At 36.7% G+C, this 21,111-nt stretch overlaps 1 long non-coding RNA gene across 1 annotated transcript in view; it reads left to right on the forward strand.

Annotated features, from left to right (window-relative positions):
- The window catches only part of LOC129632782 (uncharacterized), a 141,967-nt gene extending 121,582 nt beyond the window's left edge, over positions 1-20,385 (forward strand). Inside the window, exon 2 of the long non-coding RNA XR_008704664.1 lies at positions 20,107-20,385. This is a non-coding gene — a long non-coding RNA (uncharacterized LOC129632782). The remainder of the gene's footprint in view (positions 1-20,106) is intronic.
- Positions 20,386-21,111: the final 726 nt, after the last annotated feature.

Consider the following 21,111-nt stretch of genomic DNA (forward strand, 5'->3'; position numbering starts at 1 on the left):
CAAGGGATTAGGTTCGATCTCTAATCTGATCCCATATTCCTCAACTAAAGATCCTGCATGCTGCTTGCTGCAACTAAAAAAGGTCTTGCATGTAGCAACTAAGACGTGGCCCAGCCAAATTTAATACACGCCCAGCAAGAATATATACTACAAAGGACATTAAAAAACAGTACTAGATACCTTATCTTAGATTTGCTTCTTCGTCCAGAAAGTTCTAATTTCAACCCAGTGTTTTCTGATGGAGATTATCCTCTGTAACTGAAATAGAAAAAAAAAAAAAAAAAAAAGATAATAAGGGGCATTTATATTTCATGCCAGGATTAGGCAGAGGATGTCTTCTCTTCTCCTCTCCATCTAATATATAATATGTTGGTTGTTCAGTCATGTCCCACTCTTTGTGACCCCATGGACTGTAGCCCACCAGGCTCCTCTGTCCATGGGATTATCCAGGCAGGAATACTGGAGTGGGTTGCCATTTCCTTTTCCAGGGACATTCCCAACCCAGAGATCGAATCTGGGTCTCATGCATTGCAGGTAGATTCCTTATCATTTGAGGCAATAGAGGGTCACAAATAAGATGACTAAATATGTGATAAATGTATAATTTATGGCTACAAATGTTAGCTGGTTTCATTGACTTCAGTCTTTTCCCTTTCAGGCCATTTACCGCACTCTTTGCAGGCTTGAGCAGCTACTATTTCCTCATATACATTCTACTTCCAGTCTCCTTCTCTCCTTTCTCTCTTACTTGATCATTCTACTCCTTTGGATCTCACCTTAGGCTCACCACTAACCATATTCCTCCTATTTCCACAGAGAATTGTTGTTGTTCCATCACTAAGTCATGTCTGACTCTTTGAAACTCCATGGACTGCAGCACACCAGGGTCTTCTGTCCTCTACTATCTCCTGGAGTTTGCTCAACTCATGTCCATTGAGTCAATGATGTTATTGAACCATCTCATCCTCTGCTGCCCTTCTCCTTTTGCCTTCATTCCTAAGAGAATCCATAACCCCTATTCTCCCCACCATCTGGAATTCTCACCACACTTTTTTGTCTCCCCCCGTTTCACTAACTTGTCTGAACTTCCCTTGTTATGACTTTGCATCCAGATACACTGTTTTGAGTTGTTACCCTGCTTTCCAGAAAAGGCTATTACAAAAAATAATTTTAAAAACACATGTATATATTCTCTTGTCAACTGGCACACATTGTAATGGCTTTATTAGCCGAGTTTCTAAAAATTTTCACGTTGTTTGCTGGTATATTTTACTGATTCAATTGCTTCCATAAAATGGTCTTCATTCTTTTGATTTGATAATGGATGATTGCCAGGTTATTTTTGTCATTAAAATTACTAAGTCATAGTCAAGTGCTCTTGGCTTCAAATAATCAATCTGGATGCTTCACTTCAATGAGGCATCACAAGCTTAAGGATTGCTTAATAATAGATTTGAAGTTTATAAAAAGAAATGTATGGATGATGGTAAACAGCTGTTTCCCATTTCATTAAAAGAAAAAAAAAGAAAAATAGGCATAATAACTGTAACAGAAGGGCTTCAAGTTAGGTAGTAGTTAACGGATTTTTATTTCTTCAGTCTTTTGTTAACAACAACATCAAAAAAGAAATGGTTTTGAAACTTTGTAAGGGTTAAGAGAATAGTCATGTTTCTCAAAGTTAAAATTTAGAGGCGTGAAATAGAATTAATTTAAGGGACTTATCTTCTGCTGATCTCCAGCTATATATATATATATATATATATATATATATATATATATATATATATTTCCACTCTTTCTTTTTCTTCCCATTCCTACCATTTTAACTGAATTCTAGTACCTTCCAATATGCTTCTAATAGCAATTTTGGTTTCTATAATTTTTCCTCTTCCATTTGTACAACACATAATGTTAAATTGTTTTATTTGTAAAGCATATTAGGCCATCCCACTGCTGTAAATATTCAAATATCTTTGTTCTGCATTTAAAATAAAATCCAAACTGCTCATCAAGGCCTATAAGATCCAATGCCATTTGTCCTTCATTTCACCAACTAATCACTCCCTCACTCAGTATATTCAAACCATTGAATTTCTTTCCATTACTTACATTCATCAAACTTCTTCATAGCTTAGTCTTTATAATCAGTGTTATGCCTGAATGTGCACCCTTCTCCCCTGGTCTTAACATATCTGGCTGTTTCTCATCAGATGTCTGCCAGAACATCACCTGTTTATATTTGGTGGTCATTCCAATCTAGCTAAGGCTGCTGCTTTTCTGTTCCTCTTGCTTTATTTCCTCTATGCAAATTAACACTGAAAAAATCATCATGTATTTAGGCGTTCGTATGTGTACTCTTTTCCTTGCCAGTCCACAAGTGAGTGAAAGACACTTAGTCATGTCCAATTCTTTGCAATCCCATGGACTATAGCCTGCCATGCTCCTTTATTCATGAAATTCTCCAGGCAAGAATACCGGAGTGGGTAGCCTTTCCATTCTCCAGGGAAATCTTCTTGACCCAGCGATCAAACCTGAATCTCCCACATTTCATGCATAGTCTTTATAGTCTGAGCCACAAGGGAAGTCCCCAGGAGAGATGTTTTACCTCTTTTCACAACAGCATCCTCAGAAACTAAAACAAAGAGTAAACATAGCGAAATAGATGAACATAGGTGGAAAGTCTCATATTTTGAACACTGATAGACTTCACTTTCACTTTTCACTTTCATGCATTGGAGAAGGAAATGGCAACCCACTCCAGTGTTCTTGCCTGGAGAATCCCAGGTACATGGAAGCCTGGTGGGCTGCCATCTATAGGATCGCACAGAGTTGGACACGACTGAAGCGACTTAGCAGTAGCAGCAGCAGACCCAAGAAACAAAAGGAGGAGGCATAATGCTTCGTGAAAATAATTGTTAACACAGATTTCATACTTTTGATTTCTTTGAAAGTCTAATTATTGAAGTCACTCTTCTGTTAATTAATTTAGTACATGTACATTAAGGGCTTTTTTTTTTTCCCTGAAATGTTCTATATTAACAAATATTAAAAGAATCTCTGTGGGTATTTGAGTACAAACATTTTCTCTAATGGGACTACCCATGGAGAAAATTTTATAAATCTATGTGTAAAACAATATTAATTGTACCTGCCATGAAGCAAAAACAAAATAAATAGTAGCTGTTGCTGTAACACAATAGCTAGTTTAATAGCTTGTACTAGATTTGCTGCTTTTTTGTTTGAACATCTCTACATGGAAATGATAGCAATTAACTTAAACAGTCCAGCTTCTGTGAGCTGACTTTGTTTACCCTTGTAGCTTTTCAATTTAAAGAAAAAATAAAAGTATAGCATCTTCTATGTACAGAATATCATCTAAATAGATTTTTGTGTACCAATAGCCTTCCCACAGTGGTTATATAATATTTTTGTACACATAATGACACTATATTATTCCACAAATAACAAATATGTACAGAAGCATCTTATCATAAGTGTTCAAATAAACTATGATCAAAATATTACTGCTGCTAATGCTGCTGCTGCTGCTGCTAAGTCGCTTCAGTTGTGTCCGACTCTGTGTGACCCCATAGACAGCAGCCCACCAGGCTCCCCCATCCCTGGGATTCTCCAGGCAAGAACACTGGAGTGGGTTGCCATTTCCTTCTCCAATGCATGAAAATGAAAAGTGAAAGTGAGGTCTCTCAGTTGTGCCCGACTCCTAGCAACCCCATGGACTGCAGCCGACCTGTGAAGTCTTGTAAAATTATTGGATACATTTTGCTAGCTGGGAGCATACCCAAAACCAAATAACTTCAGAATTATCAGTGAACACATGACCTTGATATATTTGAATAATCAGCTGAAACTGCTTGCAAGCTGCTTCCAAATGGGTAGAGGAAACAGTAATATTCTATATAATTGTTCTGTTCTTTTTTAAAAATTTTCATCAATCTCTGGAGGCTAGCAGTTATTTTTATCTATAAAATCATAATTTATATGACATCTAGAGAAGTGATGTTAATTAAGTTATTATATGAAAATACTCATTGATGTAAGACTTTTAGCAGTAAGGTGGCATGACCGAAGGAACAACTGAGAACATACACTCTGGGGAAGATGAGATCAGATACTTTTAAGACATTGTATATCTTTGTCATGATATAATGATTTCATCTTTGTGACTTTCTCTATTACTCAAATATTCTCAAAAAGGGATGAATGGGCTTCCAAGGTAGTGCTAGTGGTAAAGAAGCCTGCTGCCAAAGCCAAGACCTACGAGATGTGGGTTCGTTCCCTGGGTCAGGAAAATTCACATCCCCTGGAGGAGGAAATGGCAACCCACTCCAGCATTCTTGCCGGGAGAATCCCATGGACAAAGAAGTCTGGCAGGGATAGTCCACTGGGTCACACAGAGCCAGACACAACTGAAGCAACTTAGCGCACATACATCAGCTCTCATGAGTGATCTCAGAAACATTCTTAGATGAGTGCTCTCTTAAATATTTCCTTGTAACTTAGCTCCTGTATGAGCTATGAGCCAAATCTCTTTCCTTAAAGTTACCTCATTCATTTGTCCTTCCTTTCACCTTTTAATTCCTCTGATTATCATCCACATGTCACTAAAGTCATTTGTTATCTCAGCTTTCTAAAATTCAAAAGTATTTTATTTCTTAGTTTTTATCCCAGGGTTATAAACCTTGATCTCATATTTTCACTAACTCTTATTTTGTAGTAAGTGTTTCCATACCATTAAGTGTTAACTAAATGTTAACGGCCACAAATCTATATACTCCATTGAAATCTTTCTTCTGAGTTTCAGACTAACATATGCAGGGGTCAGATGGCTTCACCTACATGTCTTTAAGGTCCTTTACTGTTCTTTTGTTGAAAACCTAACTCTTTTTTCCCTTTTTTTTCTTGCTTTCCCAATCTACTTCTAAGCCTAAGTTCTCTACTTCAGCTGTATCATTAGTATCCCCAAATAGATGATGTGTTATAGTTTACATCAATCCATCTCCTATCTGGCCCTCTATTAGTCACTAACTTTAATTCTGACTTAGAAGTAGTTCTTTGGACTTTAGCTCTTACCCCATTACATCTTGTGTCCTATTATATATATAATATATAGCATTTTATATATATATATATATATATATTATATATATATATATAAAATATATATATATACTATTTAGCTTTATCCCATTGCTGTTATCATGAGGGCTTCCTAGGTGATTCAGTGGTAAAGAATCCCCCTGTCAATGCAGGAAACATGAGTTCGATCCCTGGCTCAGGAAGATCCCCTGGAGTATGAAATGGCAGCCCACTCCAGTAGTCTTTCCTGGAAAATTCCATGGGCAGAGGAGGTTACAGGAAGTCTACTGTCCACAGGGTCACAAAGAGTTGAACTTGACAAGCACCCACACACTAGCATGAGATCCTTTTATCTGGACTTCTGCCAAGGCTTTTTAATTGGATTTTCTACCCATTGTTCTTACCTGTCCAAATCCAATTACTTTTATGATACAGAATGTAAATCAAATGTTACCCATAGTTTAAAGACTTCAGGTAGCTAACTATTAGGTACAATATAAACTCTAATTTCCTCTACATGATAATCAGGTCCTCCACACTTTGAACAGTTATCCACTTCAGTGCCATTTGCTGTGGTTTTCCATGTTCAAGTTCCCATTTAAAGAGTACAGTATACATTTTTCTTCACAAGAAAATATAGTGCACTAGTTAGAAATGCTTCATCAGAGGGTTACATTTAAGACATAAAAGAGTTAAGGAGTAGGTGGTGAGTGAAGGAGTAAGAAGATGAGAATTCTTATGAGTTGGGAAATTTTATGTGTGTACAGATAAGAATGTGTGAGTTTACATAACTCAGAACTAAAAGTTCCATGACATATCATGTATTGTCTATTTGTAGTTGGCTGTGTATAGGTTGTGTGACATATATTTACATTTCTAAACAAATGGGAGTGAAGAAGGCTATTTCTCAGTGCTCATTTTTGTATTTCCCCAGAATTCAATTTGCCTTTTATGCCATGAAGTATTCACCTTAAGTGTTTGGAGAAAAACAGTTACATACAAAATAGTTATTTAAAAACTTTTTCTTTTCCCATTTGAATTTCCTGGAGTACAGAATGCAACTATACTCTACTCTTACTAGTAAAACAAACTGAATTTAACTTAAAAAAGTAACAATCATTGTTTTTCTAGGTAGTAAATCTATGACATTTCTTCCTTAGTTTCATTGTTTCATCTCTCTTTTAGCATTTTAGGTCTGCAAGACCATTAAAATAATTCACTTTAGACTAAAGAGAACTTGGGGAAACATCTAATACCCAATTATGTTATTTTACATTTCATCAAAATATGAACTGTCCCAGCTTTGCAAAGCACTCAACAGGCATTCTGTGAGTCAAAGAAGTCCAAGAGAATAGGAAATTCTCTAACATCATGACCTCATGGCCTTTTCCAGACTTGTTTCTCTGCTGATCTTCAGGATTCTCTGTCACTGAGCACATAATCTGAAAGTGCCAGGCCTCCCTGCCTGTGTGCTCTAGATTGAGCCATTGCTCCAGCTTACGTATCGTCCTGTAAGATCCAAAGGAAAACCCCCATGAACTTTTCAGGCAACACAATGCTTCCAATTTCTACAGGTAAATTCCAACTCAAATGACAGTGAATCATTCGTTGGCTCCAAAACACCCACCAGGACCAAATACCACACATTTAACCACAACATGTCTTAGAAACATTGTGTTTAAAACCCAAGTCAAGGGAGGGGATGTATGTATACCTGCAGCTGATTCATGTTTAGATTTGACAGAAAACAACAAAATTCTGTAGAGCAATTATCCTTCAATTAAAAAATTAATTAATTAAACAAACAAACCAAGTCAGTATCTTGCTTTGCCTTCCACTTCAATTATGCCTTCACCATAATCATTCTGTGCTATGCCTTTTTATGTTTGTCTCCCTAACCAGTGGAATTAAAGGGTAGATATAGTGGCTTGAGCATTTGGCCTGAAAGGAAGGCAGACAATAATGAATGAACTGAATTCAAAGAGCCCTAATAACTATATTTTTGAGAGAGGTTATTTTTATATTCTTTTATTTTTCCACTAAAATGTAATAAAGCAGAATTCTTAAGTAAGAGTTTTGGCAGAAGGCAAGTGTGAGCATGAATATGATATTAAGTTTTCTTCATATTCATTATAGTATCTGTGAGTGTGAAGTCACTTCAGTCGTACCTGACTGACTCTTTGTGACCCCATGGACTGTAGCCAGCCAGTCTCCCTTGTCCATGGGATTCTCCAGGCAACAATACTTGAGTGGGTTGCCATGCCCTCCTCCAGGAGATCTTCCTGACCTGGGGATTGAACTCAAGGTAAAAGTTGGTTCTTTACCACTAGCATCAGCTAGGAAGCCCCAATAGTATCTGTAGTCTTTACTATTATTTCTCTGGGAGTTCGTTTCTGTAGATATAGTACTTGAAATTGAGTCTTTGTGATACTCTGCAAAGGAAGTTTGCTTTAGATCTTTAAAAGGTGTTTTTTCTCCCTTTGAATTATAAAAGATAGTCCTAGTCTTTTATTAAGCTTCTGGTAACAGAGTCCAAAAGACAACAAAATGCATCTTTATTTCTATTTACACAATATTGTATACTGAGTGGGTCAAGGTTTTGAGACCCTGCTTTTATCTTTAGCTTTTTTTTCCCTTCCATTCGAGTCTCACAAATGTTTTACTTGGTTTCTTATATTCTGGGCTGCCAGTGTTATCTATATTTTGGGAGCACTTTGCTGCATGCAATCTACTCATTTATGTCTTGTGTTTTCAATCATCTTCTTTTATACAGAAACACTTCCAGTACTGAAGTGTTTGAGCACTACCTCCTATATTTCACTTAAAACATCATGACACTAGAAATCAATTTATTCAGTTGTATACAGAAAATAGAACTTAAACTCATCAACACATTTATTCCATTTAGAAAAAACAAACAAACAAACAAACTTGTGTCTTGTGGTTTAGCTCTGCACACATTTTATTTAAAGATGTTTTCAAATATTTATTCCCTGAAAAAGCTTTAAACATTTATTTCTCCAAAGTCATCACAATGGCTAGTATCTTCAATTTCACATTTTATCAGTTTTACTCTCAGTCATGATAGCAAGTGTTTGCCACATAGGGGAAACTATTCTTTTCTACTCTGATTTATTTAGATTAAGATACATATTTATTGAATCAACAGAATACAATAATTTGGAAAATAAAACATTCACTACTCCCACATCTACTTACTGATATAGTACTGAATTAATATTGAAAAAGAAGAGGTCCTAATTAATAATAAAATATTGATTATATTTTTTATAAGACAAAGTTAGAAAACCTAGGAATTATGAGGGATTATTTGAGAGTCATCTATTTTGTCATCCTCTTCTTGGAGAAATTCTGAGCCATAGAAGTCAGTGTGCAATTTTATTTATAATTAAATTGCTTGTAAATGAGATAAAAATATTCACTCAAATACAATATAAGTTTATTTGGACATTTGCCTTGAATGTTTAAATATCATCCTAATTTTAAAAATCACAAGTTGTTGATTAGGGATAAAGCCTCTCTGTAAAAGAACCTTTCAATAACAATATTTTAATCATTTTTTTTACACATTAATTTTTTATGTTTCTTGGCATTTTGAGTTTTAGCTTATTTTTGCCTGTATTTAAGTTGTTAAAGTGTTCTTTGCTTTCAAGATTTGGAATCATTAAGCAGGATGAGCTGGGCCATCAGAATGAAAACTAATGTTAGGAGATGAAGGGGAAATTCAAATCACCTAATGTCTTCTACTTACGCAATTCTGAATTTGAAGTCTTCCATGATTCTGTATACAGTTTCCTTTGGGAGCCTGCTCTGTGTCCATCTATAACAGGTATAAGCTTTTATCTTCCTAAAGTCAAAGCTTGAAATGTAAAAACTCTAATGAAAACAACTGAACCTAAATTTTCTTATTCAAGCATACTATAGGATTTTACAAATGTATTTTGTTCAGAACTAGATAGCATGATGATTTGATAGATTATGATAAGATATTGCATTAATAGAGGAATAGTGAAGTGAAGTGAAGTGAAAGTCATTCAGTCGTGTTTGACTCCTTGTGACCCCATGGACTATGCAGTCCATGGAATTCTTCAGGCCAGAATACTGGAGTGGGTAGCATTTCCCTTCTCCAGGGGATCTTCCCAACTCAGGGATCAAACCCAGTTCTCCTGCATTGCAGGCAGAGTCTTTACCAGCTGAGCCACAAGGGAAGCCCAAGAATACTGGAGTGGGTAGCCTATCCCTTCTCTAGCAGATCTTCCCAACCCAGGAATCGAACCAGGGTCTCCTGCATTGCAGGCAGATTCTTTACCAACTGAGCCATCAGGGAAGCCCTAATAGAGGTATAATTAATACCAGTTTAATACATTGCTGTAACAAGTATTGAAAATTAAATAGAGAAGAGAGGACAAAATATGGAGGTTTATTAAATTTTAAAACAGTAAACCGTGGTTTTAAATATATTGGAGTTTCCTGCAACAAGATGTCATCATGATATGTGCACACCTGTAATGTTGGACTTTTTGTTAGTTTTCCAAATGTAGACAACTACAGTAAAATTCCTACTCTGCAGCATTGACACTATATCCTGATTTGCACCTTTTTCTGTTCAGTCTCTGTTAAACCAGGTACACACATAATAAAACAGTGATATTAAGCAGTCTTTCTTATGTCACTTTTTTGCACTACTCATTAGAAGTAAGGGAAGGTGACCTTATTTTGTTTAAATAGCTGCTATTGTTGTGGGGTTTGGGGGAGTGATAATTGGATGTCTCCAAATAGTCTCTGAAGACCAATTAACAAAAGGAAGATATGCATTGTGACTGTCTCTGTTTCAATTAAATGTCTACTTTAACTGGTACTCAGTAGAGATACAGCTTTCATATATGCAAACTGTGTTATGCTATACTCATACAAAAATTATACTTTGCAGAAATTAATTTATAAATATGAAACTGTTTTCTTTCAACTGTAAGATGAAACTATTATACTTTACACAATGTAAATATTTTTAACCTTCTAAATTTCTGTCATAATCATAAAGCTCAGTTGCTAGAATAACAAACTAAACAGCATATTTTAAGTTATATGATTTTGCTCTTCATAGGCAAAAATATATAATTTTGAAAATGTCTCATATCTTCACAAATTGATCTTTACCTTTAACATAATTACATTAAAAAAATCATAATGTGATACTTGTTTGTTTAGTATAGATAGTACAGATCAGTAACTCTTCAGAACAATATAATGATGACAATTTTCATTTAGGGAAGAACAATGAAGAGAGATTTGAATCAGAATGGCATGACACTTCTGACTTCATGATTTAGGGAATACATCATGAAACAAAACAGGTTTTGTTCCATTGTGAGTGAAGACAGGTCAAAGAGGGGTTCGTGATTTTCAGAAGACCTAATACTGAGAAATATTTCATATTTATAAAATGCAAGTATATTTAATCAGCCCATAATAATTAACTATGTACCAGGTGGTTCTTTTGATGAATTCCTCATACATAGTTATTCTCATACCAACCCATCATGTATGTGCTATCATAATCCCCATTTCAAGTTGAGGAAACAGACCATAGTTCTCTGAGCTTTTCCAGGGTCATGCAGATAGCAAAGGACAATACACTGTGTTTCCTAACACTTATTTATAATATATTATTTAATTATAATATATTATATATTATTCATAATATATTATTTAATTATAATATATATTATTTATGATATAAGTAATTAAATATTATGATAAAGGGGGAATTTCAAGTCCATAGTTTGCGAAAATTATCCATTTAAAGCATTTTGTTGTTGTTGTTTTTGCTTTATTACAGATGGGGTTTCCCAGGTGGTACTAATGATAAAGAACCCTCATACCAATGCAGATTAGACATAAGAGATGTGGGTTCAATCCTTGGGTTGGGAAGATCCCCTGGAGATGGTAACAGCAGCCCTCTCCAGTATTCTTGCCTGGAGAATCCTCATGGACAGAAGAGCCTGGCTGGCTACGGTCCATGGGGTCGCAAAAAGTCAGACACGACCAAAGCAACTAATCACACACACAGCACAGAGTATTCTCAAAAGCTTAACACTTACCTGATGACATTAATAAAGATAGATTCTTGTTTAGTTTAAGATTCAAACACAAAAAAGAAGAACAAAACATAGAGATGGCTATCTTTAAATTTTATGAGAGAAACATGTCCTTTAAGGTGACACACCATTAATTCCTTTAAATTATAAAAAGCTCTTACATGTCTTGAGGAAAAAATTGATTTCTCAGTAGAACAATTAGCTAAATAATTCAAAGAGATGAAATTTTGATTATCAGTTAGAACTAATAATTAACCAAGTTCAAATTAATGGATGTTTTTAGTGATTAAAATGGATTTCATAACAAAAAGCATTTTCTGTAATACTGGTATTACAAAGCAGTACATTTTCAAGTATGGCAATTTGTTATTCTGTGTCAAAAATATTTTAAAAATATACATATCCTTTGAACTAAAAATTCTACTTCTAACAGAGTATTACAAATGTATTTCAAGTAACATAATGTCCAACAGTAGAAACCTGGCTTAAGCTACAGATCATGACATACCAGCTAAAAAATGCCTCATGTAGTCAGAGACTGACAGGAAGTTTTCTGTAGTTAGAATGAAATTATGTCAGCCATTGAAGGATTTGACTGTTTTAATACAAAATTTTTTTCATGAGTTAGAGATAAAAATTGTTATGCCAGAGTAGCATTTTTAAAATGTCTTGCTGTCTTTAATATAGTAATATACATTTAATGTACAAAATACCATAGCATTACTGTTTCAAAATATGTAACTACAGTAACCTAAACATAAAATAATCAGTATGTTTTAGTATTATTGCCTTTACTAATTTGTCTTCCCCAAACGTTAACTTGAACTCACAATCTTAGAAATAAGAATGCTTAAAATCTAGATGAGTAAAACCTGAGAAACATACATTAGCACTCATGATAGACAACCATTTGATCATTTGTGTTTCACTTGTTCTATTACAATTACTTGCAATATTACTTGTTCTATTACAATAGTACAGATCAGTACTCCTTCCCCACACAAGAGTTTTCTCTAATACAAGATTGTGTACTTAATAGCATATATTATCATGTTTCCGGGAAAACACCACTGACAGGATGTACTGAGAAGTAGGGCTGGGCTTGGGGTGGGAGGAGAGAGGGGGAGAGGGAGGGAGAGGTTTATAATAAGGAATTGGTGCAAATGACTGAAACCTGAGGAGTCCCAAATTCTGCTGGATGAGTCATCAAGCCTGAGGCCAGGTCCCAAGTAGTGTTGTTCAGGCACTCAGCGTGTCCAACATTTTGTGGCTCCATGGACTATAGCATGCCAGGCTTCCCTGTCCTTCACTATCTCCTGAATTTGCTCAAACTCATGTCCAGCAAGTCAATGATGCTATCCAACCATCTCATCCTCTGTTGCCCTCTTCTCATTCTACCCTCTATCTTTCCCTGATTAGTGTCTTTTCTAATGATTTGGCTCTTCACATCAGGGGGCCAAGATATTGGAGTTTCAGTGTTAGCATCAGTCCCTGCAATGGATATTCAGGGTTGATTTCCTTTAGGATTCACTGCTTGGAACTCCTTGCTGTCCAAGGGACTCTAAAGAGTCTTCTCCAGCACCACACTTCATAAGCATCAATTCTATGGCGCTCAGGTTTGTTATGGTCCAACTCTCACATCCGTACGTGACTACTGGAAAAACCACAGCTTCAACTATATGTTCCCACGTATATTTCTAGTTTAATTCTGAGATCCTGAAAACCAGGGAAACCAATGTAGTTCCAGTCAAAAGGCCTACAAGCTCAAGACTCAGGAAGATCCTAAATTTCATTTCAAAAGCAGTTAAGCAGGGGGAATTCTACTCAGACGAGGGTCAGCCTCTTTTTTTTCTATTCAGGCCTTAAGCTGATTGGAAGGTACCTACCACAGCTGTTAGAAAATAATTTGCTTTACTTAGTCAACACATTTAAAAGTCAATCTCATACAAAAACACCTTGACATAAATGCCCAGCAGTGTCTGGCCAAATATCTGGGCAGTCGATGACTCAAACAATTTGTCCCATAAAATTAAACATCTCATAAAAGAATGTGCATATGTAGAGGGGACTGTGGCTGTATATATGTATATGAGACTATATATGTGTCTGTGGCTATATATATATGTAATATTATAATATTGTATGTAACTGTTCTTGCCTGGAGAATCCCAGGGACAGGGGAGCCTGGTGGGCTGCCGTCTCTGGGGTCGCAGAGTTGGACACGACTGAAGCGACTTAGCAGCAGCATGTAACATGTAATATTGTATGTAAATATACTTTTAAGTTGCATCAGTTCAGTTCAGTTCAGTCATGTCTGACTCTTTGTGACCCCATGAATCACAGCACGCCAGGCCTCCCTGTCCATCACCAACTCCCGGAGTTCCCTCAGACTCACGTCCATTGAGTCAGTGATACCATCCAGCCATCTCATCCTCTATCATCCCCTTCTCCTCCCTGCCCCCCAATCCCTCCCATCATCGGAGTCTTTTCCAATGAGTCAACTCTTCACATGAGGTGGCCAAAGTACTGGAGTTTCAGCTTTAGCATCATTCCTTCCAAAGAAATCCCAGGGCTAATCTCCTTCAGAATGCAATGCCTGTATATTATTATACATGGTATATTCACAACAGGGATAAAACTGTCACTCTTAATTTAGAAAAAAAAAAACAAAACAAACTCAAACTTTCTAATAAAAATAAATACCTGTCTACTCTAAAAAAAAAAAAAAAAAAAAAAAAGAATGGACTGGTTGGATCTCCTTGCAGTCCAAGGGACTCTCAAGAGTCTTCTCCAACACCACAGTTCAAAAGTATCAATTCTTCAGCACTCAGCTTAAGTTGCATAATAGGTCCTAAATGTGTCCATCAATATACTTTTGTTAATATAAGTAACCTACCATATGGGTTTGATCGGTCCTTCATCTGAATGTAAACAGTAGAAAATTGAAACTTCTGGAGTTGAGACAGTTTTTCAAGTTATCTGCTTTTGCTATCCTCCAGAAAAAAATGGAAGAGTAATCCATTTCTCATCAATACTTTCTTGGAAATATTTTCATAGGTTTTCTAAAGATACCTGTGGCGGATTCGTTTTGATTTTTGGCAAAACTAATACATTCCAGGTTCGATGCACGATACTGGATGCTTGGGGCTGGTGCACTGGGACGACCCAGAGGGATGGTATGGTGAGGGAGGAGGGAGGAGGGTTCAGGATGGGGAACACATGTATACCTGTGGCGGATTCATTTTGATATTTGGCAAAACTAATACAATTATGTAAAGTTTAAAAATAAAATAAAATTAAAAAAAATAAAAATAAAATTAAATTAAAAAATAAAAAAAATAAAAAAATAAAGATGAGACCCACTCTGATTCTTTATCAGCCTGCTTTCCTAGAACAAGTCATGCAGACTCATTTCACTTTTTTCCTCATTACTGTTTTATTTTGGTTTCTTGTTTAAGACAGGAGGCTGAGCACCGTAACTCCTTGTTTTGCTGCTGTTATTGTTTCAAGATGCCTAAAGCATTTTACTCAAAAGAAAGGCCTCTGTGTAAAGGTCTTTCTGGTTGACTTCCCAATACCTATTTCAACCCAAGTCACTGTGAGCCCATGCATCCACTAGATAGTGGTGTATTGTTGAATGCTTGACCCAACATTGATCAGTAGAGTGTAGAAGGAAGAGTGCTGAGAGATTCTGGGGAAGAGTCACTGCTCCTGTAAGGAGATACACTAGCATATTGTGCCATTCTTCTGTGAACATTGCCACATTAGATGTTGCTGTGACATGTGCTGGAGCCGTCTTTTTTAAGACTGAGGGAGTCTACCTTAAAAGCCAAATCTTTTACATATTGTTCATAAGACAGTGGAGACTGAAAGGTAGCCTATAGGGTTTTTAACTGCCGTGTCACCCAGTTTTTCAAGCCACTCTCCTCTAGACATCATGCTTGGGAATGCAAGCAGATAAAATTCTTATTGTCTAAGTTGATTTGAAATGTTCAGATATTTGCCACTGCTAAATGATATAATGCTAGAATAAAAATAGCAAATATTCAAAATAACATACTTGTTTCATTAGAGTGGTGGTGGTTCAGTCACTAAGTTGTGTCCAACTCTTGCAACCTCATGGACTGTAGTCCACCAGGCTCCTCTGTCCATGGGATTTCTCAGGCATGAATCCTAGAATGGGTTGCCATTTCCTTCTTTAGTGGTTCTTCCTGACCCAGGGAGCAAATCATTGCAGGCAGATTCTTTGCTGTTGAGCCACCAGGGAAGCCCTAAAGTCTACCTTGTATCTCTAGAAACATGTATGTTCAATAATGTAACAGCTAAGTCTCTGTATATATCACTACAGATTTTGAAGCTGTAAGTAATGCTTGGACCTATTTTTGGTCATGGTTCATAAATTTTTTTCATTGAAAGTCATGTAGAAGTTTTCCTTCAAGTGTGCTTACTTTTTAATAAGATGATACAATAGAAGGAAAACAATGAATGCCTCTTACCTTCAAACAAGTAATTCACTTTTCTCAGAACCTTTCAAACTAAATATCACTTGAGTTTTGCTAGATAATAATTTTAAACATTTTCTTAAAAAAAAAAAGAAATCTTCTTCTACATAACTGTTACATTGTTTAAGATTTTCAAATTAGAGTGGCAAAGGCCCTTGAAATCCCTTATTATTTCTGAAGTATACCACAGTTATATTTTGTTCTTATAAATGGAGATGTTTAATAATACAAGAATATTTATTTCATACAGTATTTTTCAAGACAGATTTTCTCTCTTACAGTAACACTAAGCTACTTCATTTAGAGACCAAAGTTCCATAAATAATATAATCTTAGCATATTGAAATTTGGTAACATGGAAGTGTTCTCTGAATCACAAAACTATTTAACTAAACCCAACCATCTCCTCTCCAACTCTTAGGAAGTGAAGTATTAAAATATCTACACAAGTAATCAATAATGAATTCCATAAAGTACATAATTATGTTTGTCATATCTTTGCTCCATATCTCAAATATATCAGCCCAAAAAATACTAACAGGGAATCACCTGGAGAAGCCATTTTCTTGAGTCATTGTATATTATATAAGTATGATGTTTGTATATTCACATTTTGGCCAAAAATAAGTAATAAAATCAGTGGAAAATACTTCTATTCATGTAAATATTATTTTAATCTCACTTTGAAGATTTAAACTACAGCCAAAGCCTTATGTGTTTTTTCATATTGAGTTTAGGTACCATGCTGTGCCTCTTTAGATTTCAAGGAAACCTACCAGTTAGCACATTGTAAACATCAAGTAAATATTTAATAATGACTTCTATCACTCCCATAAACAAAAGGAGAATCAAAAGCAGTAGCCTCTTGAAAAACTCACTCCAAGATATAATTGAAATTGAGTGTTTCTTATACTTAATGAATATGTAAGTAGAGATGGCTGGAATATTCAGCTTAGCTACATGAATGTGTGCATATAAAATAACATTCTGATCATGTAGAAAATGAGGTTAATACTGAACAAATTAGTGAGGTAATTCAAGCAAGGAAAATCCCCTCTAAGAATAGCTGAATGAAACCTGTGTTATATAAATAAATGATATAAAATTAAGGAAAGAGGAGATTATTTTCCTGAGTGATACAGTGTTAGTTCAGTTTCCAAATATGGAAGGCTACACGGCACTGTAAATAATCTGCATATAAATAAGAACATTGTGTTTCTTATTAGAGACTAGAAAGAATATGAAAATTATACGTGAACCTATTACTGGTTCAAAATAACAAGTTATTTATTATTCAAATTAAGAAATCACAAATTTGATTTAAATTTAACATCTTAAAATACATTGTGTGGTCTAAGTTGGTACAGTCATATCTGACTCTGTGACACTATGGACTGTATCCCACCAAGCTCCTCAAAACCATGGGATCTGCCAGGCAAGAGTACTGAAGTGTATTGCCATTTCCTCCTCTCAATGATCATCCCCACCCAGGGATAAAATCTCGTTTCTTATGTCTCCTGCATGGACATGCAGATTCTTTACCACTAGCACCACTTCAGTTCATTTGCTCAGTCCTGTCCAGCTCTTTGCAACCGCATGGACTGCAGCATGCCAGGCTTCCCTGTCCAACATCAACTCCCAGAGCTTGCTCAAACTCATGTCCATTGAGTCAGAGATACCATCCAACCATCTCATCTTCTGTCACCCACTTCTCCTGCCTTCAATCTTTCCCAGCATCAGGGTCTTTTCCAGTAAGTCAGTTCTTTGCATCTAGTGGCCAAAGTATTGGAGCTTCAGTTTAAGCATCAGTCCTTCCAGTGAATATTCAGGACTGATTTCCTTTAGGATTAACTGGTTTGAACTCCTTGTAGTCCAACACGCCACAGTTCAAAAGCATCAGTTGTTTGGCATTCAGCAGTCAGGAAGCCCTAAATACATTCAGTTCACTTCAGTTCAGTTCAGACACTCAGTCCTGTCAGACTCTTTGCAACCCCCTTGCTGCAGCACACCAGGCTTCCCTGTCCATCACATTAATCCATGATAAAACAAACAAACAGTACAAAAAAGATCTTCATGACCAAGATAATCACGATGGTGTGATCACTCACCTAGAGCCAGACATCCTGGAAGGGAAGTCAAGTGGGCCTTAGAAAGCATCACTACGAACAAAGCTAGTGGAGGTGATGGAATTCCAGTTGAGCTATTTCAAATCCTGAAAGATGATGCTGTGAAAGTGCTGCACTCAATATGCCAGCAAATTTGGAAAACTCAGCAGTGGGCACAGGACTGGAAAAGGTCAGTTTTCATTCCAATCCCAAAGAAAGGCAATGCCAAAGAATGCTCAACTACCACAATTGCACTCATCTCACACATTAATAAAGTAATGCTCAAAATTCTCCAAGCCAGGCTTCAGCAATACATGAACTATGAAATTCCAGATGTTCAAGCTGGTTTTAGAAAAGGCAGAGGAACCAGAGATCAAATTGCCAACATCCACTGGATCATGGAAAAAGCAAGAGAGTTCCAGAAAAGCATCTATTTCTGCTTTATTGACTATTCCAAAGCCTTTGACTGTGTGGATCACAATAAACTGGAAAATTCTGAAAGAGATGGGAATACTAGGCCACCTTACCTGTCTCCTGTGGAAGAAGTGGGCAGGTCAAGAAGCAACAGTTAGAACCGGACATGGAACAACAGAGTGGTCCCAAATGGGAAAAGGAGTACGTCAAGGCTGTATAATGTCACCCTGCTTATTTAACTTATATGCAGAGTACATCATGAGAAATGCTGGGCTAGAAGAAGCACAAGCTGGAATCAAGATTGCTGGGAGAAATATCTGTAACCTCAGATATGCATATGACACCACCCTTATGGCTTAAAGTGAAGAGGAGCTAAAGAGCTTCTTGATGAAATTGAAAGAGGAGAGTGAAAAAGTTGGCTTAAAGCTCAACATTCAGAAAATGAAGATCATGGCATCTGGTCTCATTACTTCATATAAAATAGATGGGGAAACAGTGGAAACAGTGTCAGACTTTATTTTTTGGGCTTCAAAATCACTGCAGATGTTGATTGTAGCCATGAAACTAGAAGACGCTTATTCCTTGGAAGGAAATTTATGACCAACCTAGATATCATATTCAAAAGCAGAGACATTACTTTGCCAACAAAAGTCTGTCTAGTCAAGGCTATGGTTTTTCCTGTGGTCATGCATGGATGTGAGAGTTGGACTGTGAAGAAGGCTGAGCACCAAAGAATTGATGCTTTTGAACTGTGGTGTTGGAGAAGACTCTTGAGAGTCCCTTGGACTGCAAGGAGATCCAATCAGTCCATTCCAAAGGAGGTCAGTCCTGGGTATTCATTGGAAGGACTGATGCTGAAGCTGAAACTCCAATACTTTGGCTACCTCATGCGAAGAGTTGACTCACTGGAAAAGACCCTGATGCTGGGAGGCATTGGGGGCAGGTGAGAAGGGGACGACAGGATGACATGGCTGGATGGCATCACCAACTCGATGTACATGGGTTTGGGTGAATTCTGGGAGTTGGTGATGGACAGGGAGGCCTGGCGAGCTGTAATTCATGGGGTCGCAAAGAGTTGGACATGACTGAGGTACTGAACTGAACTGAACTGAAGCTAAAGACTAAAGAAGATGCCTCAGATCTCAAAGCATGTAAGTTTCAGAATTAGGTTTGGAAAGTAAATGCACATGATTATTCCACTTTACTATTTCACTAATATTAAATTGTTAGTAAGGGGGCAAAAAAGATTCAGCTCTTTTTTGGAACTTAAAACAATGCAATTTGTGATGACACCACTGAATTATAGCTTGTACAATACAACATTTATCCCTTGAAATGGAGTAACTACAGTTAAATATTAAAGATGTTTCCCCCCTAAAATATTTTCCTGAGAAAGGGGGAAAAAGAAAATCAATGTGTAATAATTTATCCTCTAAACTATGTGAATCGTCAGTTTTCAAGGGTATGACTGAGCATATATTTACTCATTCATCCCCACAAAATACTGTTAAAGCATCAAAACAAGAAAAAATATTTTAAAATACATTTTTTTAAATGACAGTGACAAGCAGGAAGGGCTGCAGAAAGCATTGATGCATTCATTTGATGGATTTCATGAGGACAAAATTCAGGGAGAACCACAATGATGGACATGTAGGGGCAAAGGACATCAGTCAGAGCATTTACAAGAGAAGACTCTTCTATAAGCAAGAGCTGTTTTTCATTGTAGAAAAACCCTGGAGCAGATATTTATGGTTTATGATCTATTCTGAAGAATATTTCATGTATTCTTGAGAAAAGTGCATGTTCTGCTGTTATTGGCTGGAGTATTTTCTGGAATCTGCATATTTAATTAATTTTTCATTTCAGTTCAGTTGCACAGTTGTGTCCGACTCTTTGTGACCCCAAGGACTGCAGCATGTAGGACTCCATGTACATCACCAACTGCCAAAGTTTACTCAAACTCCAGTCCATTGAGTCAGTGATGCCATGCAACCATCTCATCTTCTGTTGTCCTCGTCTCCTCCCATCTTCAATCTTTCCCAACATCAGGGTCTTTTCAAATAAGTGTTACAAAGAGTTAAACTTCTCATTTTATTTAATGTCATAATTGTATAATTTTTATTAAACTTCAAAGGTTTTATTCTATGATATTTTATTTTAAATATGAATTTATTTTTCAGGATGATGCACAGTTCAGTTCAGTTCAGTTCAGTCACTCAGTAGTGTCTGACTCTTTGTGACCCATGGAATACAGCATGCCAGGCCATCCTGTCCATCACCAACTCCCGGACTTTACTCAAACTCATGTCCATTGAGTTGGTGATGCCATCCAACCATCTCATCCTGTGTCGTCCCCTTCTCCTCCAGCCTTCAATCTTTCCAGCATCAGGGTCTTTTCAAATGAGTCAGCTCTTTGCATCAGTTGGCCAAAGTATTAGAGTTTCAGCTTCAACACCAGTCCTTCCAATGAACATTAAGGACTGATCTCCTTTAAGAGAGTCTAGTTGGAACTCCTTGCAATCCAAGGGACTTTCAAGGGTCTTCTCCAACACCACGGTTCAAAAACATCAATTCTTGGGAGCTCAGCTTTCTTTATAGTCTAACTCTCACATCCATATGTGACTACTGGTAAAACCATAGTCTTCACTAGATGGACCTCTGTTGGCAAAGTAATGTCTCTGCTTTTTAATAAGCTGTCTGTTGCTGCTGCTGCTGCTGCTAAGTCGCTTCAGTCCTGTCCAACTCTATGCGACCCCATAGACATCAGCCCACCAGGCTCCCCAGTCCCTGGGATTCTCCAGGCAAGAATACTGAAGTGGGTTGCCATTTCCTTCTCCAATGCATGAAAGTGAAAAGTGAATGTGAAGTCAC

This window comes from Bubalus kerabau, chromosome 18 (assembly GCF_029407905.1).
Source record: "Bubalus kerabau isolate K-KA32 ecotype Philippines breed swamp buffalo chromosome 18, PCC_UOA_SB_1v2, whole genome shotgun sequence".
Classification (NCBI taxonomy): Eukaryota; Metazoa; Chordata; class Mammalia; order Artiodactyla; family Bovidae; genus Bubalus; species Bubalus kerabau.